The sequence below is a fragment of the Anas platyrhynchos genome, chromosome 4 (genome assembly GCF_047663525.1).
Source record: "Anas platyrhynchos isolate ZD024472 breed Pekin duck chromosome 4, IASCAAS_PekinDuck_T2T, whole genome shotgun sequence".
NCBI lineage: Eukaryota > Metazoa > Chordata > Aves > Anseriformes > Anatidae > Anas > Anas platyrhynchos.
The window spans coordinates 71,173,963-71,184,475 of record NC_092590.1 but is presented as its reverse complement, the minus strand read 5'-3'; positions in this window follow the sequence as shown (position 1 = coordinate 71,184,475).

The following is a 10,513-nucleotide window of genomic DNA, read 5'->3' as shown; positions in this document are numbered from 1 at the left end:
TGTCAGTTTTTTCCTAAACTGTATTGCTGTCAAGTTACTGACTCCGAGTCCGGAGCATGGGCAAATACCCCTTGTTCCTGTTTTCTCTGACAAATAGGACTTCTGCGTGTGTGTCATGCGTGTCCTTGGGTTTTATGTATTATATAATTGAGCGTTGTCAGTGAGGATGTTTTTAGTGGTGGAGGCACATTGATGGAGATTCCCCAAGCCAAATGTTCTCTTCCATGCACCTGTGCATCCCCCTTCGTGTTGGCTTGTTCCACATAAAGAATGTAAGTCCCCTAGGACAAAGACCTCACCCCCTGTCCTGCATTCCCCAGTGTGTGCCTCATGCCCTGAGTTGAGATGGGCTCTCACGATCCCTTCCCCATACCCATGGCCTTCACTCAGTGGCTTGGTGCTCTCCCAGGACAAAGGAGGGAGGCAGAGGCTGGAGCTGGGCAGGTAGGGCCATGGGTCTACAGGAACACGAGTGCTGTGCAGTGGCAGTGGATGGGTCCCTTCCCAAAGCTTTTTTTATTTTATTTTTTGTATTGCAGCTATTCGCAATACTAGTGGCCAAAAAACAAAGCAAAGCAGCTTCTTTTTTCCTTTCCCATCATCTCAAGATATGGTCACGCTCCTCTGGGAAGCAGAGACCTCGGAGAAAGCTTCCTGTTGAAATGGATTCCTCATCAACACCGCAGGATGTTTGCCCAGCTCCCTGAAGTCCTTGCAGCCCACAGCTTGGCATTGTGCGTATGTATTTTTGCCAGGATACATTCAGACCCTGGCAGTCCTTGCCACCAAAGTTTTCCAGGTCAGTCTTGCCTAAGAGATAAAACCCATAGCGACAGCAACTCCATCACTTAGCAGCAATAAAATGTTGGGTGACAACTAGTGGTATGGGAGGAAGATGGAGGTATGGGAGGAAGAAGGAACTTAAAGATTTCGTGTTTATGGTCGTGTATGAACAATCAGTTATGTCAATTATGAAGTAATCTGTTCATTTATTTTAGATACTTTTTTCCCCATGTTTGACTGCATTTTCAACTTCAGTGAAGCAAATTCAACACCTCAGAACAGAAATGAGAGATTAATCTTCTCCTCATGTGGAGGTCCCAGGCAGCACCAGATGAATCATGCTCTAGAAGAGCTCATTTCTCTCCACTAATGACTGGTGCAGAGTGAGTCTAGACCAGCTCAGTGGTAGATGTCTACACTATAAACACCCGAGGTGAGATCCTACCATGATGTCTAGCTAGAAAAGCTTAATTGCACCTGAGAGCTCAGGGAAGCTGAAGGACTGAAAGTGCCTGCTTTATCTGCCGATATTAACCGGGGTTTTAATGTGTCTGATTGCATTCAGCCACCAAAACTTAAAGCTTTTATAGTGAAGAATTCTCCTGGAAATAATCTGAAATGGTAGTTAAAGGATCAAAGTTCTGGTGCTGGGGCAAAGACAAATTACTTGCAAAATCTCGTTTTGTTTACAATCTGGTCCCACTCCTGCTTTGGTTACTTGCATTATGACTTCAACTACATGGAAGTGTGAAAATCAATTGATCACCAATGATATTTATATTACAATCTAATTACTCTGCTGGATTTTTTTTTTCCTAAACAAGAGAGAACTGGTAGAGTAGGAAAATAAGAATAAAGAGCTTGTTTATTTGTGTTTCTCTACAGAGAGGTAGGAGGGACAGAAGAAAGGAAGGTTACAGCAAACTGAATTATCTTTGACTCCTCTTTATTTGTTATCACTCAAATTTTGCCTTGCAGCAACGCTGAATAATAGCCATAAAAAATAAGATCATTCTTTCAAATTAGATTCTTTGGGGACTGCTTCAGTTTATATTTCATGGTCTTAGATGCTCCTGTGACTTTCTAAGCTGAAGACAGCTTGTTTCTCAGACACAGGACAGGATCCTCTGTATGAATAATAGGGCTTCCAAGATAAATCTTCTGCTCTTTTGTGCTTGCTTCTGTGTGGAATGGTAAAGAAGAAGCAAAAGGCAAAGAAGAGAAAAAAGTAAATGCTTAGTCTTACAGGCCCTGGCTTCGTGAGGCACTTTTTTAATGAACAGAAGAAAAAGCAAGGAGCCAGAGGACCACAAAAATAGCTAATCATGCGCTAGGTAGACATTTTGGCAGAGCATCAAGGGGAAGAGGCAGAAGGTTCAGTAGCGAGCCAGGCTTCACCACCAAACGGATCACGGGGAACGATGTTATCATCATCGGCACCGAGTGTCTGGGGGAAAGACGAGCAAATGGTTCCCAATGCTTGTTCCTGGCCTTTGTCTAGCAGGAAAGGTGAGAACCATCCGTCGTGGTGTCCCAGCAGCGATGAGTTCCTCTGCCTGCTCTTCCAGGCTGGGAGGAATCAGAGCTGCTGCAGCCCAGATCAGGGGCAAGGTCAACCCTTCAGATCCAAGAGGATCATGTCTGAAAATGAATTTAGGATTGGATGCTCTCTGTCTCTGATGTGGATTTTCATCTTTCATTTTTATGGCCATAGCTGAGCCTCTATCCAAGAGGGGTAGTCAATCCTGTTTAGACTGTTTGGTCTGAGGAAAGCCCCCTGCATTGAAAAATAACCTCATGCTACATGTAACACCTGCACAGATAATGGATAATTCTTTGCTCCAGCTCAGAAGGTGGGTGAGGGGAACCCAAAGCCCTAAAACCTTGTGCCAAGCCTCTTAAAGCTGCATGAGTGACATACACTGAGGGATCAGGCTTATGTCTGCTACTGTGGATGCCCTAAGGCAAGGCTTCTCCGGCTCACACTGATTGCACATAGGTAAATCCCATCAGGAGTGCACACAGACACAAATGCAGGGTAGCTATGCAGTTCTTCCTTTCATTTTAGTGCAGTATATCCAGAAAAACATCACCTGAAACAGCTTTGAGGTTAACCACAGAAAAGAATACAGCATTGCTTTTTTATTTGATTCTGCTTCACAGATATTGTAAAGAGTAGTTTTCCTGTTCAAAATATTTTCTAATGCAAGGATGAGGCATAAAACAGGCTTCTCATGATTGCTAGGTTTGCATGTATGGCATCTAACAACTAATAAAGATATTTACATTTAAATAACAAAGAGGAAGGAAGGAAGGAAGGAAGGAAGGAAGGAAGGAAGGAAGGAAGGAAGGAAGGAAGGAAGGAAGGAAGGAAGGAAGGAATCACACTGAAAATTGGTTTCTAAAAGTGTTTGAAATAGTTTGAAAACTTTCCAGTATCCATCATTCTACTTTGGCTCCCCGTCAGCAAAAACTTGTATGGCTGGCCCTTGAACACATTAAACTGCAGCAAAAAAAATGTCTGTGATATGCCATTAAATTTTCAGGAGGCTGAGGGGGTTCTCACTTGTGCTGGTTGTGAGCAATGCTATCATTGCAATGTTGGTCTCCTAATGTCACATCACCCCTATGATTATCACACGCAGACCCCTTCAGTCTGGCCACGGGGAAGATGACTGCAATTGCAGTTCATGCGTCAGGGCTGTGCAGTGTTCAGAAGGAGGATTGGAGATTTTTGGGCATCCTGGCAAGATGCCCTCACTGTGACTTGCAGAAACACTGCATTCAGGGAAGAGAAATGCAGGTTTTTCGCCGTCATTCTAATACACTTATTTTTGATAAGTGAAACCTCTATAAATATGTGATTCTGTTGGCTAAACATAAAGACCTAGTATCATTTGAGACACCTATACTTAGGCAACTTGAACCGAGCCCAACCAGGCTGCGTGCACAGCTTTGGGGAGCTAATAAGCTGGAGAGGCAAAGCAATATCGTTGTCTTCTCCCTTACTCTCAGGCTGAGTCATTTAGGTTTATTCCACGTTGTGTTTGCATAGCAGAAGTGAAGAAGTCACACAGACAGCTTGAGCTCCTGTGAGCTCTGTAGCCTAAAAAATAAATATCCTTTCCTGCAAAGGGGTTGTTTGTCTTCCTAGAGTCTGGACATGTCTGAGACACACGACTCAATCACATGATTATCTACTGATTCCACAGCAGCCTTTTAATTAATTATCAGTGTCATGGCACTTCTGGTCTTAGGAATGGGCCCCGTCCATGCATAATTAAAAATAAAGATAGATTTCAATTGAACAAATAGTAGTGAACTGACCAGGGTAGGTGATAAAACAGCTCCTTTGTCATTCATGTAAGCAAAATTAATCCAAACACTTCCATATGCTAATAAACTGCAAAATTATTCACTGAGATGGTTTGTTCCTTCCTCATGTCACAGTGTCAGGGGATTTGTCACCAGCGCTTCCGCACAGATTTTCAGCATTTTTTGCATATGTAAAGACGCCTTCAGGGAGAGCAGCACGGGAGCTCGGGCCCTACAAAAAGCCATGTCAGACATGTAAGAGCTGTGGGTTCACCATGCTGCGAACATGCTAACACAGAATAAAATATCCAAATATAGATATGAGTTTAATAAAGGCTGTGGATTTACACGCTGGAGAAGCTGGAGAAGACCAGTTCAGGCCACTCTGCTGCATCCGAGCTCCTGAGCTCCTGAATCCCTGCCAAGAAGGAACCCGTGTTACGAGCATGGGAGCACTTGCTGAAATTCGGTGTAGCAACTCCGTGCTAAGTTTACTGGGACATGAAGTTCTTTGAAGTAAGATACCTATCACAGTGTTATTTTCCTAGTAAAATGTTTTAATTAAGGAAAGGCATTTAGTTCCTACTCAATTATTATTTCTGGGAACGCTACCAGGGTTAGACATTTAACTTGTAAATGCCACATATTTTGTCAGTCCTGCTCGGTCTAATAAAGCCTATTTATCACTTCAACCCACAAACTGTCCCAACTATGACAAGCCCGATGCTTCCAGTGAGTTATTTTGATTCCCAATCCTCACTTTAGTTTAAAAACAAGGAGATGAGAGATCTGCTGGGCCTGGCACTGGAGTCCTTTGGGGTGGGCTGTCAGATGTCACTTGCAGTGTGGGTGCATCCCAGTCTAAGGAAAGCAAGACGTGTAAGACCATTTCCTACAAAACCTACCTAACACAGCCTGCCTTGGAAATTGCCTCGTGCGTGTGCCTGTACCTGCTGTCCCTGCCAGAGGCTGCCCTGTCACCACCCTGTGCCACACTGATGGAGTGGGAGGACTGCCGGGGCTTTCCACAAGGAGCTGACCCCAAAACTTGGTTCTCTGTAAGCAAAAATCAGGAGCTATCCCCAAGGAACAGAGCGAGGAGAAACGCCTCAGCCTTTAAGCACAAAGGCGTCTGGAAGGGGACAGGTACAGCGACCTGCTGGGCAGGTGAAATTTCAAACCTCAGGCAAGAAATTGTGCTGCGCTCTGAGGCATGCTCTGGAAGGGTTGCTGGGAGCCACCCCCTGTTGCAGCGTGGTCCTCTACGCCTCCTGAGGGTGCCAGGCAGGCTTTTGTAGCATAAAGGATGCTTGAGGGCTTTGGATTCCTGCACTGATGGCAGAGTTCAAAATTCTCAGCACCAAAGGGTTCAAACCCTTGCTGTTATCTGATTAATTAGGGGAAGCAGAAACACCTGGGCTTTTTGTAGCATCCTCACGCTTTCCGAGTCCAGTCTCTCCCACGCCAATTTCCTTTAACCTCTCTTTTACCTGCTGGACTCTCATATCATGAGTCTTTGGGGAAGGGAACCCACATTTTTTCAATTGCTTATCAAGAAGGATTTTCAAAACGGGCTTTTAATGCCTCAGCTTTATGACGCAGGTGACATGATGGTTTGCTTCCCCATCTCTACAAGGCTGGGAAAGGGAATATCTGGAGATCAAACACTTGGTCTACAACGTGGGGTTTATGTAGGCAGTGAGAGGATTTGGATCCCACAATTTCCCCACTATTACTAATGTGTTTAGCTGCATCACAACCAGGACAATACTTAAAGCTGGCAGATTTGGAAAAGAACATTTTGTATAAAAAGACTTTGCTGTCGCTGGGAAAAGAATGTCCTGAGGCTAAGAAACCCAAAACTGTCATTGGCAGCTGCTAGGTACTGAAGTATCAATGAGAAAAAGGAGCAGGAGGTGGAGGGGGGAGTGAATAACACCTACGGCAAAAATAATCTATTGAAAGAGCTGAAATACAGGAAAACTAGAAATTAGTTTTAAGGCACAACCACACCAAAATAGCAGAAATGCTCACTCCTGAGTCAGAAGGCGATGGAGGGGGAGTGGGGCACACCTGTCTCTGCATTGCTGGGGAGCACGAAGAAGGACGGGGAGGATGGGTGATGCAGGAGTGATGCTGCAAGGAAAAGGCCTTGCAGCTCACGGGCAGAACACATGCATTTCTCTGGGTTGTACCTACGGCAATTACACAGCTGCGAGTTAATTCTGCTTTGTTCTGATTTACATACAATGACATTTAAAAGAGTGAAGCATTCCCTGGACCGATGCTCGGAACCAAAGTCTTCTGCAGGGTACAGTAACTTGGAGGCCAGACAGCCGTGCTCTTTTCTTTTCTTCTGAGCTCAGTCTCTGGCAGAGCAAATATTGATTAGTTCATACGCGGTGGCCAACCCCAAGAGGGAGCACAGAGAGCTCCTCGGCAGAACATCCTGTAATCTGGTGGTTCGTGCATTCCTGTGGATGATGGATGTTGAAAGCCTTTCAGGGAGAAAGGTTTCCTACACTTTGCAGATAAAAGGACAGGAGCAGCAGCAGCATCCATTGCTCTAGCTGCCTTTTGAAGGCAGGCACTGCCTCCTCACTGCTCGAAGGAAAAGCCATGAATATTAAACACCAAGCGGCAAGTCCCAGAAGAATGCACTCAAATCCCAGAGGCACACTTCCCTGTCCATAGATTTTATAATTTTATTTTGTTTTTGTTTTTGTTTTTTCATAGGCTACTTAGGCATTTAGAGGGCTGCCAAACACAGGCTAGTTCTTCGGCGTTTTATGGAGTGCTAAGTGTATATTTGATCTGAAAAATGCTCTGTGACACCAGCAGTCTGCCAGCTCTGGCTGCTCCTGCCAGGCTGAGTAATGCTGAGTAATCCTGATATTAACAGCTGATGAAAAGAGGGGTCGGGAGTTCATTTGACCCAAGCTGGACTTCTAGATAAGCAAAGATAAATTGCCCGGCTCAATAGGTCATTTACAAACTGGAACAGCTCCCTGCGTGGAAAGGACGTGCACGCAGAGGCCATGAGCAGGAAGCGGAGAGCAGGGTTTGTGCTGGGGGGCTACACAAATACGGTTTGTGGCCGGCTGAAAGGGAATGAAGCACAGCATTGCATGCCGAGGTAGCAGAAGTGAATACATTTTGGATTCTGCCTGCCAGGCCTTGCCGGCTTTCAGAGGATCTGTGCTGGTATTCACCTTTGGGCAAGTCATGGGTATGTGGCTTTGTTATTTCCCTACTCCCAAATAAAGTGACAGCAATAGTTTTGCTATTGAATAGTCTGCAGATAGGAAATGCTCATTGTTTCTGGGTGAAAGGAGAAAAAAATCAACATGCAGATGTCTCACAAGAAAAAAAAAAATCTGGAAAATTCTAGTTTTGTACCTTAAGCATGTGAAGATACATGAAAATAACATCTTAAGAAATTTTAGGTGCTGCCCAAAATTGAAAGAAACACAACAATTTCTAATGGCAGACTGATGATGACAAACCTTACTCCCTGTCCAGTCTTAAGAAGCTTCCTGCGAATGAATCTGGGAGCAGTGTTTTATGTCTTTATGACTTACTGACCCTGTAACTTTTTTTCTAGGGAAAAGACCCTAATTTGTGCATTGCTGGGTTTGAGTGATTATATAGATCCTGATGTTACATGTAAAAGGGGCTGTATCAAAACTTTGGCCAGCTGGACATCCTCATGTATGAAGCATATCTGGTAGAGATGAAGGCTGTTTTTAAGGAACTGGCAATGAACAGTGATGGCAGGTAGGGGCCTGTTTTTTGTTTGATCAAAAGAACAAGATCCTTTAAATTTAAACTCAATGGGCACACAGGGTGTGCTAGGTGTGGTACCGGTGGTTATTTAGACCCACGGGATAGTTCAGGTTGGTAAGGACCTCTGAGGATCCTCTGCTCCAAACCCCAACTCCAGCCAGAGCCAACTTCAAAGGCAGGCGTGGTGGGGAGCTTTATTTATTTCTTGTTAGCACAGAGCCAGTCCAGAACTAGTAACACGTTGCATTGGCAGCACCTTTGTGTTGTGTTAGAGATGCAAACCGATGGTCTGATTTGATGGTGTCACTGAAGACCCGGTGGCACTTTTTACGACGATACACACACTGTTCTCAAGACCTTGCCTTCAGCCAGAGCTTGCCTTCAGCTGGAAAGGATCCCATGTGGGCTACTCATTCATTTTCCCTGTCCTGAAGCAGGATCAACTAAACACAAGCATTTTCTGACAGATATTTGTCTTTCCTGTTCGTAAATGTGCAGCAATAAAGATTCCACAAGCTCTATTCAAGTCCATTCAAAGGCTTAATTGTCATTAGCATTCATTAGGAAGGCTTGCTTCCCTACTATACCTTGCTGAACCTTAAGCTCCTGACTCATTTTATTTCCAGAGGACCTATAGAACTGTTCATTACCATCTTCTTCATGCCAGCCCATTGCACACTGGATGACTGCTTTCAGATCTCTCCTCATCCTTCTCAAGGTTAAACGACTTCAGTTCTTTCAGTCTTTCCTCACAGGTCTACACCTCTGATCACTCTTATTGCTCTCCTATGGATTCCTTTTGTTCCACTTTTTTTTTTTCCCTGAGTAGTCTGAAAATTGTGCACAGCACTCAACTGAGCCCTGGTTGGGGCTGAATAGAGTGGAGGGATTGCTTATACCATTCTTGTTCACTATGCAAACACCAAAAAATCCCCAAGACTTTTCCTGAAATCGATATCTACCAAGCTATTCTACTCCCTACATTTTGGGGAAAATGTTGCATACATTTGGTAGCAGACTTGTTTCTGCTTATGTGTGAAGTTTTGCACTTATCCTCACTGAATTGCCTCACTTTATTAGTTTTATACTTCTATGTTAAGATCGTCTTGAATTATAAACCTGTTGGCTAGAAGGAATTAAAATATTACTTAAATTCTACAAAAATAATATAAACAAGATCCAGAAGCTTCACAGGAAAAAAAAAATACAGAGAGAGAGAGAGAGAGATGAATTAACATGAAATGTTTGTTTTGTTGTGCAAATACAAGTACGTCTGGGAACAATAAGTGGCCAAGACCAGAGGGTAAGAAGAATTACAGAGGTGACTACCAACCTGATTACGATGGCACAGAAGGTGTTAAGGGATGTGAAGAAAGCCAGGGAAAGGTTAAGGCTTGATCACATATGAGAATGGGTGAAAGAACTGAAAATAAATCAGCTCCAAAAGAAAAATCCCATGTATCACAAACCATAATACCAGAAGCAGCACAACTCAGCCAGAGAATCTGACTAAAGCACCGCATTTACAACACTTTTTTAACCTCATCTGTGACCCACAGAGGCCCCAAGGGAAGCTGTTGACTTCTCCCAGCTCAAGTGTTACAAAAGCTCATTATATTTAAAGGAAAAACTCCCTGGGAAGCTTATTTAATTTAACATCACGGTTCAAGTGAATGGACGGGAAGATAAACAAAGATGGGGATTGCTGGCAGGCAAGTAGGGTGGCCTAGCTTTCAAAACACTGTGAATTTATTCAGTGTAAAGAAATAAAGTTCTTATAGATGTCCTTCATACACAGTTTGGAACCACTCGTGAATTTGAGCTGGCTTTGGAGCACAGCTGAGAGTTAAGAAGGAGAAAAACTTCTGGCAGAAGCCTTGAAGAGATTTGTGATCTTCACTTAACAAGATACCAGCAAGACATTTCAGATAAAGCAGCAATGAACTAATTTCTCGACTCAGCTGGATGAATGGATCAGTGCAAGGAGGCCAAGGTAATCCAGGGAGATCCTTAATTCCCCTCAGACTTTCAGTAGTTCAGAGCAGAAATGCAATGTAAGAGGTGGGAGCCACTTGTGAGGAGGATGGAGGCTGGTTCTCAGAAACGTTTAAGTACAGCTCTCAGTTTAACATAAAAATAGGAAAATAGGATTGTAACCTAATGCATGATGCTTTTGAGTAACTAGAAAGTGAGAAATTCAGTGTGCATAGCAGATGAATCTGCCAAAAAAAAAAAAAAAAAAAAAAAAAAAAAAGAAGGGGGAAAAAGAATTTCCTCAGTCAATTTTTGATGCCATGGAACAACTGATCATGAAGTGAACAACTCCAATAAAAACCTGGTTAGTCAAAAAATAATCTCATAAATTCATAAATGCATAAATGCTATGCCAAATGGATGAAGGTGGCAATGAGGGCATGAAGGTTAGAGGAAGAAAGATGTGCAACTTTTCAAAAATCTTTTGGGCAGTTCATGGGGTTTTACTACCGATAACAGTACCTGTGAAGTGCAGGGGAAGGGAAAGCAATGGATTAAGCGATCAGTGTAGATAGAAAAGGTGAGGAAGAACGAATCTAAATATTAGCCATGTAATTAGTACCAAAAGGAGAGCGTGACATGGAAAAAACACACC